Here is a 25,881-nt window from a genome sequence, read left to right as displayed (position 1 = left end):
TGGTACACAAAAGTTATTTTCAGGACTGGTATAGGTGTTAGGTGTATATAGGTTTGCTGTGCTACTGATTGTTGCAGCAGCCTGAGCGTCTTTTGTCAGTTTAGAGAAAGGGACTGGACGGTGTGTCTGCTCTAGGGACAGTCAGTTTAGTCATTAGCTGTTACTATCAGGTCCACAAAAGTGCTATTCCAGTTATTGTTCCAGTAGCCTCTGTTTTGTCAGTTTATATAGGGACAGGCAGGAAGCAGTTTGTGAGGCAGTGGGGGTCAGTTTAATCAGTAGCTGTTACTATATTAGGTCCACAAAGGTTCTTTTCAGGACTGGTATCAGTGGTATGGTAATAGGCTTGTACACGTATAATATTCTTTCTTCCAAATATAGAAAGAATATTATACTTGACTGCTGCCCTTCTGCTGCAGTCTGCTAATCATTTACAACCTACTTGTTCCACAAAGGTCCTTTTATAAGGACTGGTAATAACCTGGTGTAGGGTGCTATAGTACATAGGGTTGAGTGAGGTACAGTCTGCTATTCTATAAGGACTGGTATAGGTCCACAATACATAGGGTCGAGGTGCACTACTGCTGACTGCTGCCCTATACTGCAGCAGTCCTTCATCGGTATAGGGACTGACGTACAGTCTGCTAATCAGTCACACACAACCTACTTGTTCCACAAAGGTCCTTATAAGGACTGGTAACTTGGTCTGTCTAGGGTTCTACAGTACATAGGGTTGAGTGAGGTACAGTCTGCTATTCTATAAGGACTGGTATAGGTCCACAATACATAGGGTTGAGGTGCACTACTGCTGACCGCTGCCCTATACTGCAGCAGTCCTTCATCGGTATAGGGACTGAGAGTTTTGTCACAGGGTCATTTAAAAAATGACAGGCAGAGGAAGAGGCAGGCCCTTCCGCAGGGGTAGTAGGGGTAGGGCAGGAGCAACAGGCTTAAGCCAAAGTGGGAAGTTGCAGAAGGTGCGTTCAATTACTTTAAAGGACGCACCAGACTTGGTTGAGTGGCTCACTTAGCCTTACTCTTCTGCACCCTCCTCATCCTCTCGATCTGCACCCTCTTCTTCACTCTCTGCTATGTGCACCCCCAAAGACACTACCTCCAACACCACCACCACCACCACCACATACCTTCCGCTTGAGTCACAGGAATTATTTTCCGATCCATATCAAGAGGACATTTCTGATGCGCAGCCACTCTTGGTATTGGATCAGGAAGAGCAGGTAGTAACAGCCGCTACTCAGCAGTCTGACAACAGTACCCAGATCAGCCCAAGGAGGAGGTTCGTCCCTGGTGTTGCTGCCTACTCCGAGATCTCTACTTATAGCGGTGGGGAAGGTGACGTCGATGATGAAGTGTCTAGTGATGTCACGTGGGTGCCCACAAGAGAGGATGAGGAGGGGAGTTCAGAGGGAGATATGGACCAGCAGATAGGGAGGAGAAGCAGGAATAACTTGCATTGCACAGGAGGGACAAAGCAGACTGCAAATGTATCAGGAGCGAGTCATCGACCATGTACGGTCACATCTGGCGCTCCCAGGACACCGACACATGGCTCCGCAGTGTGGGCTTTTTTTAACGTGTCCGCTGCTGACAATAGCGTTGCCATCTGCAATCTTTGCTGTCAACGCATTAGTCACAGTAAGCCCAACACTCACCTAGGGACGACCGCCTTAAGAAGACACATGAGCAGCCATCACCGAGCCGAGTGGGGGCAACGGAACACACAAAGCCACACTCCAGGCTCTCACCGTCCAGCCTCGTCTTCTACTTCTCCTTCTCCTCTCTCCTCAAAATTGTCCTCCACTCCACCTTCCATCACGCCAAGCTCACGTTTTTCTGCAAAAAGTCAGGCTTCCGTGGGCCTAATGTTCAAGCGTAAAAAAAATGATGACGCCGGATAACCCTCTTGCCCAACGGTTGACGGCTGGCTTGTCAGAACTCATAGCCCGCCAACTACTGCCATATAAACTGGTGGACTCTGAGGCCTTTCGCAAATTTGTGGCCATTGGAACACCACAATGGAAGGTCCTAGGAAGGAAGTATGTCTCACAGAAGGGCATCCCAGAGCTATATGGCCATGTTCAGCGGCAAGTGAATGTATCTCTGGCACACAGTGTCGGTGCCAAGATACATCTGACCACAGACACGTGGTCTAGCAAACACGGGCAGGGAGGTATATTACTTTTACTGCCCACTAGGTGAACCTTCTGACGGCCGTCAAGCATGTAACCCGTGGCACCCGTGTATATTTGGTTTTACCGCCACGGATTGCATGCAGGCCTGACTCTTCTTCTCCTCCTCCTCCTACTCCATCCTCCTCCCTCTCCTCCTCGGCTGACTCCTCCTTTTCCGCTGCTAGCGTCTCTTCCGCTGCGCCGCCCAAGCTCCCCAGAACCTATTCGACATGCCAGGTGAGACGTTGCCATGCTGCGTCTGTTGTGCCTGGAAGCCAAGAGCCACACTGGCCCGGCACTCCTTTCAGCTTTGCGTTCACAGGCAGATCAGTGGCTAACACCGCTCAATTTGACAGTTGGTAAAGTGGTGTGTGACAACGGTGCCAATCTGCTTAGCGCATTGAAACAGGGCAAAATCACGCACGTGCCATGCATGGCACACGTCTTAAACTTGGTCGTGCAGGGATGTGTTGTCAAATACCCTGAGGTCCAGGACATCTTGCGGCAGGCAAGGAAAATCTCGGCCCATTTCAGAAGATCTTACACGGCCATGGCTCGCCTTGCTGATATTCAGCGGTGACACAATCTGCCGGTCAGACGTCTTATTTGCGATTGCCCGACACAATGGAACTCAACCTTCTATATGCTTGATAGGCTGCTCCAGCAGAAACGTGCAGTTAACATCTACCTGTATGAACTCTACGGCAGAACAGGTTCTGGGGAGCTGGGTTTTTTTTCACCGCGCCAGTGACTGCTCATGCGCGACGCATGCAGACTTCTGCGCCCATTTGAGGAGATCACCAAACTGGTCAGTCGCAGCCATGGCGCCATCAGTGACATGGTACCTTATGCCTTCTTTATGGAGCGTGCATTGCCTTGATCAAGCTGTGGAGGAGCAGGAGCGGAAAGATGAGGAAGTCGCAATGCTGGATGAATTCCCAGGGGGGGCTACTCTATCTGAGACAAGTTAACAACAGGAGTCTGAAGAGAAGTCAGAGGAGGATGGTGCCGGGGCGGATGAGGAGGAGCAAGAAGAGCATGCTTTAAACCTTTCTGGGATCCCTGTTGTGCGTGGATGGGGAGAGGAGAATGAAGAGGACGACATTATCCTGGATGATGAGCAGGAGCCAGGCCACCACACCGCTTCCACTTTAGTGCAAATGGGGGCCTTCATGCTCCAGTGTTTTAATAGGGACCCCCGTATAAAAAGCATAAGGGTCAAGGACCAGTACTGGGTGGCAATGTACTTAGACCCCCGGTACAAACACAAAATGGCGGAAATGTTACCGCCGTCACAGAGGGCTGGCAGAATGGAGCACTTCCAGGCCTTGCTTCGAGAAATGCTGCATTCTGCTTTTGCGTGCGCTGGCAGAGGAGCAATTCCCACTCCCAGAGAAGGAGTTGTGGGTACCAATCCAACAGCGCCTGCAAGAAGAGGCCGGTTTGAAGATGTGTTGGTGACTTCGGATATGAGGTCATTCTTTCAGCCAACCCATCCACAGGTGTCATCCGGATCCAGCATCAGGGAACGTCTAGCCCGACAGGTATCCGACTACATCGAGTTAAGGCCGCTGTGGACGCTCTGAGGAGTGATGAACCCCTGGACTGCTGGGTGGGCAGGCTTGACCTCTGGCCAGAGCTTGCCCAATTTGCAATCGAACTGTTGGCTTGCCCCTCATCCAGTGTCCTGTCCGAAAGGACGTTCAGTGCAGCAGGGGGGATCGTGACTGATAAGCGTACTTGCCTAGCTCACGACAGTGTTAACTACCTCACATTTCTAAAAATGAACGAGGCATGGATCTCAGAGGAATTCAACACATGTGACCAGTAGACCATGTATATGTCTATAAACAATTTTTTTTAATCGAGCACAGAGACCTTCTTTCTTCATTTGGCTCACTTCCTTGTACAAAAAAAGCACACCGTACTATATGCCTGTACCCTCCTCTTTGAAGAGGTTGAGCGGTGTCATATTTCTACTGGGGCTGCTTATTATGAGGGGCTGCCACCATCCCTGTGCTGTGCTGACATCCTCCTGGGGCTGTACCTCTGCTGTGCATATTATGAGGGGCTCCCACCATCCCTGTGCTATGCTCATTATGAGGGGCTCCCACCATCCCTGTGCTGTGCTGACTTCCTCCTGGGGCTGCTTATTATGAGGGGCTCCCACCATCCCTGTGCTATGCTGACATCCTCTTGGGGCTGCTTATTATGAGGGGCTCACACCATCCCTGTGCTATGCTCATTATGAGGGGCTCACACCATCCCTGTGCTATGCTCATTATGAGGGGCTCCCACCATCCCTGTGCTATGCTGACTTCCTCTGGGGCTGCTTACGGTGCAGGTGTCAGTGCTGTATATCACGGTGCTGATGTCAGTGCTGTATATCACGGTGCTGGTGTTAGTGCTTTATGTCACGCTGCTGATGTCAGTGCTCTCTATCACGGTGCTGCTGTCAGTGCTGCATTTCAAGGTGCTGGTGTTAGTGCTTTATGTCACGCTGCTGATGTCAGTGCTCTCTATCACGGTGCTGCTGTCAGTGCTGTATTTCACGGTGCTGGTGTTAGTGCTTTATGTCATGCTGCTGATGTCAGTGCTCTCTATCACGGTGCTGCTGTCAGTGCTGTATATCACGGTGCTGGTGTTAGTGCTTTATGTCATGCTGCTGATGTCAGTGCTCTCTATCACGGTGCTGTTGTCAGATGACTCTATCACGGTGCAGGTGTCATTGCTATATGTCACGCTGCTGGTGATCATCTCCTGCACCCTCTTCTTTGCCTACCCTGGTCCCTGACCTTCCCTTTCCTCCATTGCCTTCATGCGCTCCACAGTCCTGAATTGTCACAACAATTTCCCATATAAAAAAAGAATGCTTGTAGTTGTCAATCCCAGATTCACCTCATACATGTGTTATGTCATTGGCCATGTGGTGGGACTATGTTCGCACAGCTATTAATTATTTTGTGGCTGCAAATTTGACCTGTAGGTTTGCGAAGTTTGCCTCCCATTGAAGTCAATGGGGCCCGCCGCGAACGTTCCGGTTCGTGAACTATCGGCCACGTTCGCAGTCCGCGTTCGCGAAACGTCCCGTCGGAAGTTCATCCATCACTAACCACTAGTAGTTGTGATTAGGGATAACCCTGATGTCTGAGTCGAACATAAGTTAGTTTGTTGTTTCATAGAACAAACAAACTGACTGACTTGTGTGATTTGGCCAATCACAGCGAGATGTGCTGTGAGAGCCATGATTGGCCGCGCCCACGTCCCAAAATATATAAGGCTGCTTACACAGCAGCTGTGTACATTGTTATGAATGAAGAAAGATTAGGAAGGTTAGTTAGTGGATTGAGCATGCAGTGTAGAATATATAACCCAGTGCAGAGTATATAGTGTGGTCAATTTAGTGTATATAACGCAGTGCAGAGTATATAATGCAGTCGGTATAGTGTATATAATGCAGTGCAGAGTATATAGTGCAGTCAGTGTAGTATATATAATGCAGTACAGAGTATATAATGCAGTGTATTAAGGGGAACCCTATGACAGAATTAAGAAAAAAAGTCATGGAGCACCCCAAATTCCAAACCAAGCCCTTTGGATCTAGTATAAATTTTAAGAGGAACTCCACGCCAAAATATAAAAAACAATTGGCGTGGGGTCCCCTCAAAATCCATACCAGACCCTTATCTGAGCAAGCAGCCTGACAGGTCAGGAAAGGGGGGGGAGGTAAGCGAGCACCATACCAGTCCGTTTGCGCTGAACATGGGGAGGGTGCTTTGGGGTGCAGTGTACATCCACTGTCAATCACACTGCTTGACAGACCCGAAAAAATAAAAAAAGCCCCAGTGGAGCTGATGCGGGACAATGCTTAGCGGAGCAGGACTGCGGGACATGTGTCAGAACTGTCAGGCTGTCCTGCAGAATCCGGGACTGTTGGGAGGTATGGTATACCTCCCAACTTTCTGTGCAGGAAACAAAGGACACCTATTAGCAAAAGTATGGAGGCATAGGACACAGCCCCTGCCATGCCCCCTCAAGGAGAATTATACAAAAAAAATTATTTAAACCCACAAGTGCTTTTCTTTTTAATTACCACTACATTTTTGGCATTAAACAATATCACACTAGGTAGCCTTGCCCTCTCTTCTCTTTGTACATTTTAGATCAAGTCCGCCACCCTGTGGATTCTTGAGAGAGCTGCAGCACCTAGAGCTAAGAGAACTTTTTTATACAGACTGTTAAATTATCTGTGTTGCTTATGGGGACCGCGCTGGTTTGGTTTGTTTTTTCTGATAGTTCCATGGAGCCAGTACACCCTTGTTTAAGCTTTCCCCCCGATCACTCTCCTTCCACATTTGTTGCACAGGATTCAGATAGAGGGGGTTCCAGTCATTCTCATGGCATTCTGGAAGGCCCTGGTTCCCGGAGATTGTGAGATTGATAATAGACGGGCCATGGACGCTTCCACACTTCCACGTCCCCCGATCTACTGTCTCAACGTCCTATATTCCACCCCAATTTACAGTCTCTAAGTTTGATGCCATGGCTATTGAAGCCATGGTGTTAAAGGACCGTGGCATCTACCCTAGTGAATGCTAGAAAAGCTGTCGCTAAGATTTATCATAAGGTCTGGAAGGCTTATATTGCTGGGTGTGAAGCCAGAAAAGGTCAACCTTGGAAATATGTGATTGGGAGAATTCTCTCTTTTCTACAGTCAGCTGTGGAAATTAAATTGGCTTTAAGTGCAATCAGAGGTCAAGTTTCGGCCCTATCAGTAATCTTCCAAAGGCCTTTATCCTCCCATTCACTGGACCTTTATGCAGAGGGCAACTCACTTGCTTACCCCCATTAGGTCACCTATGTGTCCTTGGGACCTATTAAGGAAATTCCATTAGACTTGCTGTCAGGCAAGCTAGCCTTCCTGATGGCTATCACCTCGGCTAGAAGGGTGTCGGAGTTGGCGGCCCTTTCATACAGTGAACTGTACTTGATCCTTCAACGTGACAGAATCATGTTACGACCTGTTCCATAGTTTTTTCCAAAGGTGGTGTCGGCCTTTCATTTAAATCAGGACATTATTTTGCCTTCTTTTTTCTCTCAGCCTTGTTCAGCGGAAGAGAGACAACGGCATTCTTTGGACATTGTCCAGGCAGTCAAGGTTTATTTGGCTAGATCTGCTGAGATCTGAGGATCAGACTTTTTTTGTTTTACCAAAAGGACCCAAGAAGGGGCAGGCAGCTTCCAAAGCTTCCATTGCCAATTGGGTCCGTCAATTGGTCATTCAAGCCTACGGTCTGAAACATAAAGCTCCTCCCTTTAGGATAAGAGCTCATTCTACCAGGGGTGTAGAAGCAGGGGTGAACAGCGGCGCTAGAAATGGTGATAACATAAGATTATATAGCAACTGGAATATAGGTATACATAAAATGTGTGTGTGAATACGCACACATAATATTAAAACATTTGTTTAAAACATAATGTCCATAAATGATCCGAGATCTTGTATGATTAGCACCTGGAGGCAGCTCCCTTAGAGTGAAGCGATGAGCTCTGTGTAGAAATGGGAACAGAGGGGCACCAGACTGAGTGCAGTATAAATCATATATTTAATAAAAACAAGTAGCAACTAACAGGTTAAATTAGAGGAGTTCAGTATGTGGTGAAAATCGCCAGTCCTGGAGTCTCATAAATGTCTTCCCTTTGCAGCCTGGGGCACTGGTGTGATCTTACAGGGATCCAGAAAATGCTGGGAACCAGGACTTCACAGGAACAGGAAATGTGATTATTCACTGTGGCAAGGAATGGTAATGCATTTCGAAGCTACAGCTTCTTCATCAGACCATAATTGGCTGGCAAACCTGGCAGTCTTATATTACAGAAGAAATAGAAACAGAGAGATCTGATGGGCTGGCCAGCCCGAACTAAATGTAAATATCAGTAAGAAGCTTGCTGATTAATAGTGGAAGTTGATAATTTTATGACATTTGCAGAAATCGATCAAATAATTAATTGATTAAATACATAAATATAAAACGTATAAATATACCTCAGATTTAAAAGGAATACATTTTTATGAGTAAATTAACTAAAAATTAATTAAGAAAATGATTAGCAATTGGAAATCAATCGATTATTATAAATTATAATGAATTAATAAAATGGTGAGAATGGAGGAAGGAAAGGACTCTATGCTAGATATAATATTAAGGTTCTAAGTTATATCATGACCAAAAATACTTCTCAAAAGGATAAAATCGAATCTTCATATAATAAAGGGTTAATGGATAATGATGGTGATACCTACTGTGTATATATGTGTGCACACATATAATCATACATATACACACCCAAATACAGTAACAGCTCATGCATATACATAACCACATACCTGCACGTACGCGCAGTTGTAAGCATGTACATGTGCAACAAACGCATGTATACACGTGAGTATATACAAACATCTTTCTGTCCCAATACTCTCTAGAGGGAGCACAATATTGTACAAAAAAGGGAAGAAGGGCAAAAAAAACAACAAAAAAAAAAAGGAATGGAGGTGGTACAAACAAAAAGGGGGTGGTAAAAAAAAAGCGGTGACAAATTTGTGTTTGTTTCCCAAATAAGCTGTCGATTTTATCCTTTTGAGAAGTATTTTTGGTCATGATATAACTTAGAACCTTAATATTATATCTAACATAGAGTCCTCTCTTTCCTCCATTCTCACCATTTTATTAATTCATTATAATTCATAATAATCGATTGATTTCCAATTGCTAATAATTTTCTTAATTCATTTTTAGTTTATTTACTCATAAAAATGTATTCATTTTAAATCTGAGGTATATTTATACGTTTTATATTTAATCAATTAATGATTTAATCGATTTCTGAAAACGTCATAAACTTATCAACTTCCACTATTAATCAGCAAGCTTCTTACTCATATTTACATTCACTTCAGTCTCCAACAATCTACCTCTGTAAATCTGTCTATTTGATTGACAGGCTATCAGATCTCTGTTTCTATTTCCTCTGTAATATAAGACTGCCAGGTTTGCCAGCCAATCATGGTCTGATGAAGAAGCTGTAGCTTCGAAATGCATTACCATTCCCTCCAGGCTGCAAAGGGAAGACCTTTTTGAGACTCCAGGACTGGTGATTTTCACCACATACTGAACTCATCTAATTTAACCTATGAGTTACTACTTGTTTTTTATTAAATATATGATTTATACTGCACTCAGTCTGGCGCCCCTCTGTTCCCATTTCTACCAGGGGTGTAGGAACCTCCTGGGCTTTTTACCATCAGGTATCTGTGGCTCAGATTTGTAAAGCTGCTACCTGGTCTTCAGTGCATACGTTCGCACAATTTTATCAAGTGGATGTTCAAGCAGCCGAGGATTCGGCTTTCAACCGCAGTGCACTGCGGGCTGCCATTTAAGTTTTGATGGCTTTTGTTTGGCAGGGTGTCTCCCTCCCCTCAAGGCCATTGCTCCCAACAGGCAATGAATATTAGCCTGACTCTGTGCCCCAGGATGTATGAAAATGAAAATAGGATTTTTACGTCATAGTTACCTTGACTGTTGTATACCAGATATGAATCATTCCAACCCCTCAACTTACCCTATTTTCCACCCATTAACTTGAGACGACACAGAGTTAGAGTAACAAAGGCCGTAGCGGCCTACTTTACTTAAATAACAAATAAATCCAATAAAATTCTGTATGAATATAAAACTTCTGTTATAAATACTATCTGGCATTGGTCTGTGCAGGCACTTTTTGTAAACCTCAAAAACAAATAACCAACTGGTACTGCGGTCCCTCTCCAAGTGTAATATTAGGCCTCAAGCCGACAAGCAGGCTCAGAGACAAACACTGTCCGCAGTGCCCCATAACACTTTCCGTCTAACCTTAGTTGTCCGGAAACCACCATCAGGACCCATCCAGCGATAGTTCCTGAACTTTACTTTTGCCATATCTCCTTCCCCTGCACAGACCAACACCCGCCACAGCATGAGGGAGTAACCTATTTATTCCCGAATGCCCCGCCACACCCGAAGCGCTCTTTCTATGCCCTCCTGCAGGCCCAGAGTCCATAGGTCAATGCCTACATCATTCAGGTGTACTCCATCAGCTCGCAGGTACCTCCAGGTCTCAAACTCGAGCTCCAAATGCCGGATGGCCAGACCTCCATTCCTGACCATAAAGTTGCTCACCGCTCTGTTCACCTTCTTCCTTGCCCTATTAACTCCCTCCATGGACCTGGCCAACCGCCATGTCGTGCGGGCCACCATGTCCGACCAGACAATTACCGTTTTAGGAAAATCGGTCATCAACCGCCCCACATCCACTTTAATGTCTCTGGTAAGGTCAATCATGGATCGTGACCCTAGATCATTACCCCCAGCATGAATGACTAAAACATCCGGGGGTCTGTCCCTTAGCGCAAAACGGTGAACCTCCGAAACCAACCTCCCCATAACATACCGGGAAAGCCAAACCATTTGACGCAGACCTCCTGCCTAGCAAATCCCAGCTGCCTGCACCCCCTCCTAGCATCACCCCTCCGTGCCCCCCAGCACACATAGGAATGGCCCATTATCCAGACCAACCCCTTCGCTGAATCTGAAAATAGAAGAAAACAGAGAACCATGCATGACAAACCACTCCAACTCCCAAACCATTTAATCCTAACCCCCTTATCATCCCTAAACACAAACACACCAACCATACTCCGCCACAGTGCAGATCCATGCAACCATTAAGTAGGTACAGTCCCCCTACAGTTTCCCGTCCATGTGTTTTTTTTTTTTTTTTATTGCTTTTTTTTTTTTTAATTATGCACCCTTCAGTATGTCCCAGCATCGCAACTATCCACCAAAATCCCCGAGACCACCCCTTAGTCCTTAACAAAAAAACCCTAACCAAAAGTCTACCATACGCCATCCACAAACAGCACCCGGTATCATAGGACGAAAATCCCCAACTATCGCCTCCAATGCCAGAAAACAAAACACTAACCGAAAAACAAAGCTCCGAACGAGAAATCCACCACCCAAGTCCCCCCTCATATTATTTATTTATTTTTATTTTTTTACGACATACCCTCGTCACTTCCAGTAAAACCACATTTTTGGTGTATCCCGCAGATACCCAAGAAGGAGGCCACGGGCCTGCACTCCAGCATCCCTGAAAAAAGGCTCCAAAACCCGAAGCACCTGCAGCATCCGTGAAAAGCTCCAGGTCAAAGTTGCTGACCGGACCAGACATCCACATTGCTCTACCATTGAAAGACTCCAGGAAGGTGTTCCACACCTTCAAGTCTTCCTTGTGCGACGGCACCAAATGCACAAAATGCGTAGGAGACTGCACACCCGCAGTACTAGCCGCCAACCTACGGCTAAAAACTCGCCCCATCGGCAGAATGCGGCAAGCAAAATTGCGCTTGCCCAGCACCGATTGCAAGACCCGTAACTGAACTTTCTTCTCACCCAACAACCCAGCGATCTCCCTTCTCAAGTCCATCAGCTTACCTTCCGGCAACCGGCATTCCATGGCCTCGGAATCAAGCACAATGCCCAAGAACGTGATGACCGTGCGAGGTCCATCCGTCTTGTCCGGAGCCAACGGAATGCCAAACCTGCCCGCAACATGTTGTAACGTTGCCAACAATATCGCACATAGCTTAAAACCCGCCGGCCCTATACACAAAAAATCATCCAGGTAGTGAATAATTGAATTCACCCAGGACACATCTCGCACCACCCATTCCACGAAGGAACTGAATTGTTCAAACGCGCATGAAATCGAACAACCCATCCGCAAGCATTGGTCAACGTAGAAACCGTCAGCCCAATGGCACCCCAACAAGCGGAAACTTTCTGGATGAACTGGTAATAACCGAAAGGCCGATTCCACATCCGCCTTGGCCTTTCCGTACTTTCGCACCCAGCGCACCGCCGCATCAAACAACGTATATGACACAGAGCACGCCTCCTGGTCGATCGCATTGTTAACCGACCCGCCTTTGGGAAAGGATAGGTGATGTATGAGCCTAAACTTATTAGGCTCTTTCTTGGGCACCACACCCAGCGGAGACACCACCAAGTCCAACCAAGGGGGGGCTGAAAAGGGGCCACTCATCCTACCCAATGCAATTTCCTTCCGCAGTTTCTCAGAAACCACCTCCAGATGTTGCAGCGCTGACTTTAGGTTGGGTGCCAACGGGGGAACGATTGCCAGCGAACACGGAATCCGAAAACCTTGCGCAAACCCCAATTCCAAAATCTGAGCCGCCGCACTATTGGGATACCTACCGAGAAACGGCCGCATCCTTTCCACCATCACCGGGGTCCTCCCTCTTGTTGTTAGCTTCTCCAGGGCGGCCCTTTCCTTGTTTAAAGCATCTGGAGGCCGGGTGTGATCCGCCGCATCCGGAACACTCGTGTTTGAACCTGCAGCCGCTCCCAAACTTACACACCCCCAAATTGTATTGCCAACACACCCCTTTTTTATTTCCGGCCGACTATCCTGGGGACGAAGGTCCGCTGCCCCCCCCCCCCTGAAAAAACTGCCCCGGGGCCCTCGCCTACGTCATCAATCGCATCCACAAGCTGATGTCCTTGTGGTCCCATCGAAGCGCCGGTCTCACCGCTCTCCGCTGCCTGAACTGTTCCTCATAACGAAGCCAAGCCCTTCCACCATAGACCCGTTAGGCCTCCCCTATAGCATCCTAATAACAGAAAAGCGCCGAACAATGCTTTTCCCCTATGACGCTCGCCATGATAGCGAACGTCTGTAGCCAATTGGAAAACGTTCGCGGTATCAACCTATACCTACGCTTTTCTTCATCCTCCTTCTTGGAGTCGTCCGGCTTCACCCTATCCAGGTTGAACTTCTCCAGCGGCAGAAGGGAGAATATCTCCACATACTCACCCTTCCACAACTTTTCCCGCACCTCCTGTTTCTGATGAGCCCCTAACGGCCCCTCAAAACACACGTAGACCTCACAACTGGCCGCGTCCGCCAACCTCGTGATGTCCTGCCGACCGGGTTTGTCGGCCGCAACCGCAACCTTCTCTCCAACTGGGGGTGCCACCCCCACCATCGCGTTCGCCGTGCACCCACCAGGCAAAGGTTCCACAACCGGCGGGGCCACCGTAGCGCCTGTCACGACCGCCTCCACGGACGCCGGAACCCACGCTGCCGCCGGCCCAGCCACAGCCCTTTCACCCTGCTAAAACCTGGTTACCAAATCCTTAATCCCCGCCAAAAACCCCAGCAAACCCGCAGAGGTACCCCCAGAACCCCCTGCACGACCACCCTTAGCCTCCCCACACACACGTCCCCCACCCCCTGTAGCACCCGAATCACACACAACAGATACACGTATAGGGGACTTACCAGGCTGCACAGGTGACGCCCCATCAGCCAAATGTCTGTTCTCCACCACGATCTCCTCCTGGAAGCAGGGGTCGGCTCGTCCACCCCCTCCGAGTCATCCTCGTCCCGCAGCTCCAACTCCTCATCCTCTGAAGACGACGGCCCACCAGACAGCTCGGACCTGGATGCCGCTGCAGCCGCGGTCATGCGACTCCTCCTGCCCGCTGCGTGCCCCCCCACCGACTTGTGGATGGCTTTGCCAGATCTGGCGCCTGGTGCCACGGACCTGGCTGCCTCCGCTCTGGTCTCTGCTAGTCCCATCCGTCCTCTGGCCATCCATGGAGCATCCCCTGCCGCTGCAACAGCAAGCCCAGGGACCCCAGCTCTCTCCCTGCTGACTCCCTCCACTACCGCTCTGGAATCCGTCATGGGGCCTGCGCTCTGCGACTCACCCCGCCGTCTGTGTTTGGCCGCCATCACCTCCGCACCTCGCCTCCCCCGTGTGGCCGTCCCAGCCATCCTGGGATCAGTGAGAGGGGAGCCTGTATAGTCCGCCGCTTGGCCGGGGGCGCCGCCGTCCGTGCCGCTGCACCGCCGCCCGCCACCCGCCCTGCCCCCCTTCCCGGACCAGAGAAAAACGCTCTGGCGGCCGCGAGCGCCGTGTCCTGGTACCGCTCCTCACCTCCCCGCCGGGCTCCTCCACAGGCTGCTGCAATAAGCCTTCCAAGGTGTCCTGCAGCCATCCATCCCCCCGCTCCGCCGCCTGTTCCCTTAACCATGCCATGAGCAGCTCCACCGACGCCATGCTGAAGGAACTTTTCCCCTGAGCTTCTGTTAAACTCCCATGATGCACCGGGAGTATAAGTCAACTCTGCCCCAGCCCGTCCCACTCGGCACCTAAGTCCCTCCTCTTGCCTTTCCATTCTTCCCTGTTAACCCAGTCATGCCCGCCCTATGCCTATTCTTTTCTGTCTTTTGCTGCGGGCTCCCTGTAAAATTCTTTTATTTGAGTACATCATGGGACACGGAGAGCACTCCCCTCTTTTTTTGAGTATTCAGCGTTTGTTCCAAAACTGAAGTGCTTCCTGTATGGGAGGGGTTATATAGGGGATCACTTCCTGTCTAAAGACCTTTGGTCTACCAGTGTCCATTCACCTGGAGATGAAGTATAACCCAGCAGGAAATGAATATTAGCCTGACTCTGTGTCCCATGATGTACTCAAAGAAAAGGATTTTACACGTAAGTATAATGTACAAAAAACAATTTTTTGGGAGGGGCGGCTGGATCACAGGGGTCACAGGCGGTACTCCCTGGGTTGGTAAGTCAGTAGGTCGGGGCCCCGCACTTACCACATCATGCGGGCAGTGCTTGGGGCAGCGGGCAGCATTGGCTGCTCTCCTTTTTGCTCTCTCCAGTTGCTTCCTCGCTTCCCTTGCATCTCCTCCCTCCTCCTCCTGTGGGCCAATACGATTGGATCTCCTTTCGGCCAGGCAGGGGATGGGTCTCACAACCCACTTCCTGAATGGATGGGAGAAGAATCAGTGTTACAATAGCGAATATTAATTCGCTAATGTCACACAACTGGGGGAGCCTGCCCTTTTTTTTTAGCCTATTAGAGCCTCTGGCTCTAATCACGTGCTTCAAAAAAAATCTCCCCATTGGAATCTATGCGCCCGGCACCCTGCATGTAGATCAGGGGGCCAGAAGCATAGATGGAGGTGGCGGCACCCGTGTGCCCCTAATAGATGGGCTGCCACTGACTCAGGCTAAAATATATGCTGGCTGTTGAGCTACGTTTTTGAACATTGATTGGAGGTTTTTGACATTATAGCATTTTTACAGTGGAAAAACGCCTCTCAGAACCCACTAGTTTTGGGGTTTTTTTACAGCCAAAAAACGCCCCAGCCAAAGACAGTTAATAACAGCCTAATGTGTGCAAGAACACATAGGATAACATGCTGATGAGTTTATTGACTGTAGAAAAAAACCTCCGAAACCAAAAACAGCAGCTGTAAAAACTTCCAAAAACATCAAGTATGCATGAGGCCTTATTTTCTAAGTCACAGTAACCATTTTCTTCTTTTCAGCATCAAGACCTCAAGTACTATGTAAAAAATCAAGCCTTGCTGTACTTGGAGGAGATGTTACTCTGTCATGTGAGTTCCAAGCTGATCTGGATGTTCTACAAGTCACCTGGCAAAAGAAGAAGGGGAAGAACACTGAGAACATGGTGACCTACAGTGAGAAATATGGCAGCAACATCGCTGCACCATTTCAGGAACGTGTCTCAATTCTAAGTGCCAGTTCAAAAACCTCTTCTATAAAACTTTCTAAGCTGGAGAAGGAAGATGAAGCTTTTTATGTTTGCCTCTTTATTGCACATCCAGATGGTGCCTTCACAGGAGAAGTTTCCTTGAACAATATCAGTAAGTCAGACTAAAATAAACTGTCAAGAGAAAATTATTTTAGATATAAATATGTAAATATTTTATTATCTTTTCATGTGACAACACTGAAGAAATGACAATGTGAAAAAGTGAGTGTGCAGCTTGTATAACAGTGTAAATTTACTGTTCCCTCAAAATAAGTCAACAAAATGAGTACACCCCTAAGTGAAAATGTCCAAATTGGGCCTAAAGTGTCAATATTTTGGTGGTCTCCATTATTTTCAAGCACTGAGCACTGGGTTACTCTTGGGCATGGAGTCCACCAGATCTTCACAGTTTGCCACTGGAGTCATCTTCCACTCCTCCATGATGACATCACAGAGCTGGTGGATGTTAGAGACCTTGAAAACCTCTACCTTCCATTTGAGGATGCCCCACAGGTGCTCAATAGGGTTTAGGTCTGGAGATATGCTTGGCCAGTCCATCACCTTTACCCTTAGCTTCTTTAGTTATCATGTTGGAATACTGCCCTGTGGCCCAGTCTCCGAAGGGAGAGGATTATGCTCTGCTTCAGTATGTCACAGTACATGTTGGCATTCATGGTTCTCTCATTGAACTGTAGATCCCCAGTCCCGACAGCCCCAGGCCATCCATGACACTCCCACCACCATGCTTGGCTGTAGGCAAGACACACTTTTCTTTGTACTCTTCACCTCGTTGCTACGACACACGCTTAACACCATCTGCACCAAATATGTTTATCTTAGTCTCATCAGACCACAGGACATCCAGTAATCCATGTCCTTAGTCTGCTTGTCTTCAGCAAACAGTTTTTTGGGCTTTCTTGTGCATCATCTTTAGAAGAGGATTCCTTCTGGGATAACAGCCATGCAGACCTATTTGATGTAGTGTGCAGCGTATGGTCTGAACACTGACAGGCTGACCCCCCACCTCTTCAACCTCTGCAGCAATGCTGGCAGCAGTCATACATCTATTTCCCAAAGACAACCTCTGGATATGACCCTAAGCATGTGTACTCAACTTCTTTGGTTGACTATGGTGAAGCCTGTACTGAGTGGAACATGTCCTGTTAAACCACTGCATGGTCTTGGCCACCGTGCTGCAGCTCAGTTTCAGGGTCTTGGCAATCTTTTTATATCCTAGGCCATCTTCATGTAGAGCAAGAATTCATTTTTTCAGCTCCTCAGGGAGTTCTTTGCCATGAGGTGCCATGTTGAACTTCCAATGACCAGTATGAGAGAACGAGAGCGATAACCCCAAATTTAACACACCTGCTCCCCATTCACACCTGAGACCTTGTAACACTAACAAGTCACATGACACTGGGGAGGGAAATAGCTAATTGGGCCCAATTTGGACATTTCCACTTAGGGGTGTACTCACTTTTGTTGCCAGTGTTTTGTTTTTTTTGCCACCTCAGTGAGTTTATGCAGGAGACTTAATTCACCTTAAAGCTCATCTTTATCTCCTCCCAATTTACACATCATCGTGGCTTGTTTATTTAACTATTTTCCTTTTTGCTTTCCTTTCTTCTTTTTCTTTCCTTTTAATTTAAAAGAGTTAAAGTACATCCAAAACCAAGTAAACAACCAAGATATCAAACCCCGCCACCTGTTAATCTTTTTAAACTAACCACAATAGTTATTTACCTTATTCTACTCCTAAGTGTGTATGTTCTTTTTTATTCTACCCGCTTCACCCCTCCCCCACCCCCTCCTCTCAATCCCACCCCCCAACACATAGGGAAACACACTAAACAAGGAAATACATAGCAAGAGCGACTAGGAGAGATCTATAGACTGTAAGGGCACATGTTCTATCTCATCTACTTATGAAAGGATCCCCAGTTTCACCAGTCCGGAACCCCATATCTTTTCGAACTTCTTGCTATTACCCTGCTTAATAAAAAAACCCTTTCATTACTAATTATTTTCATTGTATTAGCTAGCCATGTTTCAGGTAGTGGGCTAGAATGTGACTGCCAGTTTTGGGCAATTAACTTTCTTGCCTGAAAAAGGCATCTAGTAACTAGTGTAAACGTGTTTTTGGGGATTTTATATCCCTCCGGTATAGCCAACAGGCAGGTCCTCGCTGTTGCCTCCAATGTTAAACTGAAGATTCCATTTATATGACCTATAACCTGTGTCCAGTACCTAAAAAGTTTCGGACACCTCCAGAACTTATGAATAAAATCTCCAACCTGGCCGCATCTGGGACACTGATCGTTATCTCTCCACCCCAGTTTAAACATTTTCCTAGGTGTATGATATACTCGATGAAGAAAAAAAAGTTGAGAGGCTTTCTGTGACTGAGAGATAGAAACCTTAGTTCCCTGTTCCATTATCCAATCCCAGTCAGGTATGGACACTGGGCCCACGTCCCTCTCCCATTTCCTTTTACTTTTAATCATACTGTTGCTATCTAATAGTTTATTCCCCAGTCTGGCATATAGGAATGAAATCAGGCCTTTAAGCGAGACATAATTTGTGATAACACCGGGATCTGAATCAGCTGCACCTCTTGGAATCTAAATTGAGCCTGAATTGCATGTCTGACCTGGAGATATTTATAGAACGAATGGTTCGACAAGAAGAACTCGGTCTTTAAATCCGCAAATGATTTAATATCTAAACCCTGAAACAGTTTATCTCTCCCTTGATTTACCCATTCCCTGCATCTTTCAATTTTAAGTAGCTCAGCTAAATTTCTATTATCCCATAAGGGAGCCAGCACGGATACCTTCTGATATCCCAATAGAACCTTGACTATTTTCCAAAGTTTAGCAATCTGAGTAATCGTTGGGCAATGCATATTGAACGAGTTTGCCTCAAGCGCTTCCATGAGCTTGTTATGTGGACATCCTAACATCAATAATCTGACAGGGACTAGCTTCGTTTGTTACTATTGCTCCTGCTAAGTGTTGCAACTGAGCCGCGAAATAGTAAAGTCTGGGATGTGGAATCGCCAGCCCCCCCTCTTCCGGCGGCAGCTGCAGCGTCCGTAAACTAATCCTAGGCGGACCCTTTCTCCATATAAAGAGTCTAAATAAGGATTCTATTTTCTTAAACCACCTTCCCCCAATCCATAATGGTGAGTTGTGGAGAAAATACAAGATTTGAGGAAGCCATACCATCTCAACAAATTGCAGCGTCCCGCCATCGAAAGGGGGAGGCGACTCCAAATATCAGACTTTTGTTTTAACTTTACTAGGAGTGGGGATAGGTTATCTTCCAAATAGGAATTTACATCCCTTGTAATCCACACCCCCAGATACTTGAACTTCTCCACTTTCTTCAAATTCGCAATATCCTGTGGAGCATAAGTAAGCTCCCTTTCCAGTGGGAGTAGCGCGGATTTATCCCAGTTAATAGTTAATCCTGACATAAGACCAAATTCTCTAATCATTCTCATCGCCACTTTCAATGAGGCTTGAACATCCCCTAGAAAAAGCAAGACATCATCGGCGAACAATGCAATTTTTTCCTCCGACTGTCCTCTCCTAAATCCCTGTATGTCAGGGTTAGCCCTAATGGCAATGGCCAACGGTTCCACTGCCAAAACAAACAGTAGGGGGGAGAGGGGGCAACCCTGCCTTGTACCTCGTTCCAACAGGAACGTCTCAGAAAACTCGTTGTTGATTTAAATTTTTGCTCTTGGGTTTGTGTAAAGCAGTTTTATCCATTTAATAAAGTTTGGTCCAAACCCAAATCTAATAATTTGCCCGTGGTTTAGACATTAATGGCTGTGTATTTTTTTTTAGGTCAAAGTGGCAATTTTATTGAGCATAATGAAAAGGATAGTATTACCAAAGCATAGTGCAACAGGCACTACCAAAACAAACGTGTATTTTACATACAGGTGCATGCAATATACAAATGAATGCAACACAAAATGCATGGTACATTGATCAACGGGGGAGCTTAAAGGGTATGGAATGGGGGGAGGGGGTTATTCCCCAGAAGAAACACAGAGACATCCAATGTAAAAGTCATCTAACTCTTAACACTGCAGGTAGAAGCATCCTCCAACCACCTGTCCCAAATTTTGTTATATTTATGGGGGCAGCCCCTATGAGTATACAGCAGCTTCTTGTGGGGGAGAGTGTCATTGATCGCCCTGATCCATTGTTGTAGCGAGGGGGGTCCTCTCAGCCATGTTTTGGCAATCTGCAACCTGGCCAGAAACAGCGTCTCCTGAAGGAAAATGTTGAGGTATTTTTCACCGTCAGATAGAGAGAGGAGCCCCAATAAGCACTGCCGAGGGCACAGAGACACCGGGGAACCCATGCGGTCATGAAGAAACCGGACCACTTGTGCCCAATATCCCTGTGTAGTCAGGCAAGCCCAGAGGAGGTGGTAGAAGGATGCATCTGGGGAAGCACAGCGGGGACAATGGGGGTCGTACTCAGGTCTGTATTTAGAGATACGATGAGGTGTGAGGTATGATATGTGCAAGATATAGAGCTGGGTGAGGCGGTCCATGAGTTTGGGTGATACAAGTTTGTGATTCGCCAGAGCTTCATCCCAATCTTCATCCGACACCACTCCCAGGTCACCCTCCCACTGAGAGCACACCTGGTAGGCCACGGCCAGGGCGCTGGGGCCTGTGAACACACAAGGGTGGTATAGCGGACTCTGTCTGTTTGGTTGAAGTGAAAAAAATGGGAGAGTTGAGATGCTACATAGTAAAGGAGGAGGTCAGGCAGGGCGGTACCACCTAGGGCCGACGGGCATTTTAGGACCCGCCATGGCAACTTGTGCCGGGACGAGCCCCAAATAAACGTGTTGAGGTAGACTCCATGGCTTTGAATATGCGGGGGGGGGGAATGTGTATCGGTGCCTGCCAGAAAACATAAAGAAGCTTGGGAAGGAGTATCATCTTAACCAGATTTATTCGGCCCATCAAGGGGGAGACGGGACCAGACTTGAGTTTTGGATTTTAGAATGTCAAATAGGGTTTCAACATTAAGGGTTAGGTAGTCGGGGAGGGACCTAGAGACGTGCACGCCAAGGTATTTAATAGAGTTTGTTCTGGCGAGCGGGAGCGCCGCCTGCTCAGGTCCAGGGGGAGTATTTGGGACTTGGACCAGTTAATCTGGAGTCCAGAAAAGGCTCCAAAGGCCTTAATAGTTTGCAATGCCGTCTGCAGTGAGGGGCCAGCGTCCGCTAGATATAGCAGCATATCATCCACATAAAGGCTGATCACCTCATGCAGACAGCCACAACGAAGGCCCCTAATGTCCGGGTGAGTCCTGAGGGCTATGGCCAGGGGCTCCACAGCCAAGGCGTACAGCGTTGGCGAGATGGGGCAACCCTGACGAGTCCCCCGAGAGAGCGGGAAGAGGGGGGAAATCCTACCATTCACCTGCATACGTGCCATAGGAGCATAGTATAGTAGCTGGATCCATTTAATAAAATTAGGGCCTATTCCGAATCTGTGAAGGCATTCCCATAGGTAACACCACTCCACAGAGTCGAACGCCTTAGCGGCGTCCAGGCTGACCACCACTCTGGATCCGACGTCAGCGTGTTGAGCCTGGAGGTTCATGTGGAGCCTCCGGAGGTTAAAGGCCGTGTTCCTTTGGGGCATGAACCCAGTTTGATCGGGATGTATCAGGGAGTGGATTACTTTGTTTAGTCGCAAGGCAAGAATTTTGGCCAAGATTTTTACATCTAGTTGGAGTAGGGATATGGGTCTGTATGATTCGGGTAATTTCGGGTCCTTGCCAGGTTTGGGTATGAGAACTATGAGGGCTTCACCCATAGATCTGGGGAGGGAGCCGGTGTCAAATATGTGCGAATACAGTTTGGTTAATTGGGGGAACAATAATGTCACCGAACTGAGCGTAGAACTCCAGGGGCAGACCATCAGAGCCAGGGGTCTTAGACGCAGGGAGTTGTGACAGGGCCTCCGATACACAGTCAACAGTGATGGGTACTTCAAGTTGAGCTTTTTGCAGGGGTGTGAGGGAGGGGAAGGAGACACCGCTGAGAAATGCTATGAGATCCTCCTGGGTGTAATGAGCAGTGGAAGAGTACAGGTCCGAATAAAAGGACCCAAACTCCTCCGCCACTAGGTCAGGGTCTGTGATGTCTGTACCAGATGCAGTTCTCAGGGACACCACCACCGGGGGTCGGTGGTCCAAATGAGCCATGTAGGCCAGTAACTTAGCCGCGCATTCGCCATGTTCAAACAGGCGTTGTTTAGTAAAAAAGATACCCTGTCTGGCTTTCTCGTGGTGAAGTTGCTCCGTGAGCCTAGTCTGTAGTTTCAAAAGAGAGGCGTTAGCCTCCGACGGGTCAGCCTGAGAGGCTGGTTCAAGAGCACGCAGCCGCTCCTCCGCTTGCCCAAGCAGGCGTTTAGAGGAAGCCTAATGCCTGGATATGGGCGTGGTGAGGATCATGCGGGCATGCACCTTGAAGGCCCCCCACACAGAGCCGTACGATGTAGAGCCTACGTTTATGTGGAAAAAGTGCTCCCACTCACGCTGGATAGAGTCCAGGTCTGACAGGACAGTGAGCCAAAAAGGGTTGAGCTTCCAGACTCAAGGTCCAGGGGGAGTTGGAAGCTGTAGCTTAATCCAATAGGGAGAATGGTCGGATAATACCCTAGCCTCGAATCCTACATCTAGGAGGTGGGGAAGGAGAGGGGGCGACAGGAGTATTAAGTCGATGCGAGATGGTGTGAAGCATGAAAAGTGTGTCAGTGTGGGGTGCCTGTGCCTCCACGTGTCCGTGAGGGCAAACTCTGCGACAAACCTCCCAAACCTTGTGATACCCGATGGCAGGGGCGAGGAGGCAAGTGGGCTCAATCTATCGAGTGAGGGGTTTACAACCATGTTAAAATCCCCTGCCCAGACAGCAGGCACTGAGGGATATCGGGCCATGAATGCAACACCTTGCTGCAGCACAGCAAAGGCAAAGGGTGGGGGGATATAAAAGGCAAGGATAAGGAGTTCCAGACCCCCAATAGTGACATGCAGGAACAAGGAGCTTCCCTGAGGGTCCGACTGTAGATCATGTAGTTGGAATTGAATGGTCTTGGCAACCAGGACCGCAACCCCTGGGAATTCGTGGTGCGCGGGGCCTGATAAAGACAGTCCACCCATGGTTTTTTAAGGCACATCTGTTTCTGTCCCGCCAGGTGGGTCTCTACCAAAATCGAGACATCCGTCCTTTGGGATTTAACATGGGACAGGATTGCCGCCCTCCTAGCCCTATCTCCCAGACCCCTGACATTCTAGGTCATAAGCTTAAGGGAGGCCATAGTGCACACATAGAGCGTTTAACCAGGCAGACCCCCCCCCCCCCCGATCCCATATATATATATATATATATATATATATATATATATATATATATATATATATATATATATATATATACATACATACATACATACATACATACATACATACATACATACATACATACATACAGAGAGGTCAAGCCTATCCAATGCGCATCCCGCCCCAGCAGCCCGGGTTGCCAAGCAAGGCACAGAGCAGGGGGGAGCCCAGCAACCACGGGCACACATGGCAACAAGAATAGGCATTGTTGGGAGGATAACAGTGCAACAGATATGACAGTATAATTCCATTTGCAAGCAAGGGTGTAGGGCAGCAAAATGCACATAACAGTAAAAAACAAAAATACTGCAATAACGCTGGTCCGGCTAAGCAGGTTCAACTCTCCAACCACCTCCGAAGGCAGAAGGGCAGAGGCCGGCCAGGGAAACTTAAGCTTATAGATGCTAGGCAGCCGCGGCATACACGCCAGCGTCCCGAAATTAGCCGTAGCAAGGGGGCGAACAAACTGAAGGGCACACAACAGTTTCTGGGGGGATCAACCAGTCCCAAGAAAAACGTGCATGCGGGAGCCGCCCGAGGCACGTACAGATGGCATGTAGTATTGGGCCGGGTCGTGCTGCACCCGTGCAGAGGTGCAAGGACAATGCAGAGTCATGAGGAGTACCGGGAGAGGGAGGGGAAGGATGGCGGGGGGAGCGCAGGTAATACACTCACATGTCCAAGTTGCGTGCATAGTCCATGGGCCAAACAGAGAAGGTCGGATCGTCCGCGTCGGGCATCCTGTACCACCGATTAGGCCGGGCCGGCCTCCCCTCGGCGTTCCAGCCAGGAAAAGACAGCCTGCGGGTCCTCAAAGAAGTGCGCCCTTCCATCGCTGGTCACAAGGAGGCGGGCTGGGAAAAGCATCGCGTAGGGCAGGTGTAGCACGCGCAGTTGGCGCTTTGCCTCAGTGAACTTAGCTCTCCTCTTCTGTACTTCCGCAGAAAAATCCGGGTACACCGCCACAGTCACATTGTCGATCGGTATGTTGCCCCGCTCCCGGGTAAGCTTCAGGATGGTATCACGGTCACGGTAGTTGAGGAACTTGGCGATGAGGGTCCGTGGTGGGGCTCCTGCTGGAGGCAGCTTTGCGGCAAGGCGATGGGCACGCTCCACCACAAATGAAGAGGAGAATGCCTCACGGCCATAGGTATTAATTAGTAGGTTCTCCAGAAACGTGGGGGGGTCAGCACCCTCACATCGCTCAGGCAGGCCCACAAAACGGAGATTACACCCCGGAGGCGATTCTCCATATCGTCTTGTTTGGAGAGGATCGCGTTCAGCTGGAACTGCAATTGCTCAGTGGTGACCTGGAGAGGGTGCAGGCCATCCTCCACGTGGCCGACCCGCCGCTCGGTCTCCGACACCCACTCCAAAAGCTTGTGAATGTCCTGTCTGATTAGGGATATGTCGACCTTCACTTCTTCGATCCTGGAGGTGAGGGTCGATTGGCAAAGGGAAATAGCCTCAAGCACGTGGGCGATGTCACTAGCGGGTTGCTCGTCTCCCGCGGGGAGCGGGGCGGCGCCATCTTCCTCGTTGGGATCTCGCTCCTCACGGTGATATTTATCCAGCCTAGCAGCGGCACCGGAACACTTCGAAGGTGACATGGTGGCTGGCAGGGCTGCCCCGAGCCATTGTAGCTAGCGGAAAAAGCTCACAGGATCGGGTAGAAGGATATGCCTTGAGCGGAGCGCCCACACCGCACGTCCTACTCCATGCACCAGACAACGCTCCAATGGCTGTGTATTAAGTTATTTTGATGGGACAGCAAACTTGCACTGTTATACAAGCTGTACGCTCACTACTTTACATTGTAGCAAAGTGTAATTTCTTCACTGTTGTCACATAAAAAGATACATAAAATATTTACAAAATTGTGAGGTTTGTACTCACTTTTGTGAGATACTGTAGGTAGCATGAACATGTCCACTTAGACACAAGAGTGCTTGTCTGTGATGATAAAAGCAGAAGTGAGGCAGAAAGGAGGGAGGTAAAAAAATAATAGTTGATGGTGGAGAGGATAGAGGAACTTATACTGAAGAACCAGCTAAGCCAAGGAGGAGAACAGAACAAAGGAGAAGAATAGCATAGGAGAAGGGATCCTTAGGATGACACAAAGATGCAAATTGATAGAATGTCATCTAGACTAAATCATAGATGGTGAAAAAGGGCAGGTTCAAGATTGTAATGTGCAGTGCCAAGTCATCGACTAAAAGGTGGGAGAGAGAAGGTAGCAAGGAGAGCAGGTCACAGGACCCCAACCAGGGGGAAGAAAAAAATATGCTGATCTACAGATAGCAGGGATAGTTCTTACAGGCCTCCAGCACATCAATAGGAATCTCTCACTTTACCCATTTAGGACACAGTAACAAAAAGTTAAAAGCTGCTCCCCAACTTATGTTCTCTTTAATGAAGTGTAGCACCCTTTACTATAGGTTTTTTGCTAGTGAAACTGTCAGTACAGGTAAATTTAGGCAGGCCTATGCTTCAGGCTAAGCCTGTCTGTTTTGATCTGGGGGCAGCAAGTGGTTAGTGTAGCAGTGGGTG

Source organism: Lithobates pipiens, unplaced genomic scaffold (assembly GCF_037356315.1).
Source record: "Lithobates pipiens isolate NorthernLeopardFrog02 unplaced genomic scaffold, aLitPip1_a1.2 Scaffold_16, whole genome shotgun sequence".
In the NCBI taxonomy this organism is placed as follows: Eukaryota; Metazoa; Chordata; class Amphibia; order Anura; family Ranidae; genus Lithobates; species Lithobates pipiens.
The sequence above is the reverse complement of the archived record's forward strand: the minus strand, read 5'-3'. Positions refer to the sequence as shown.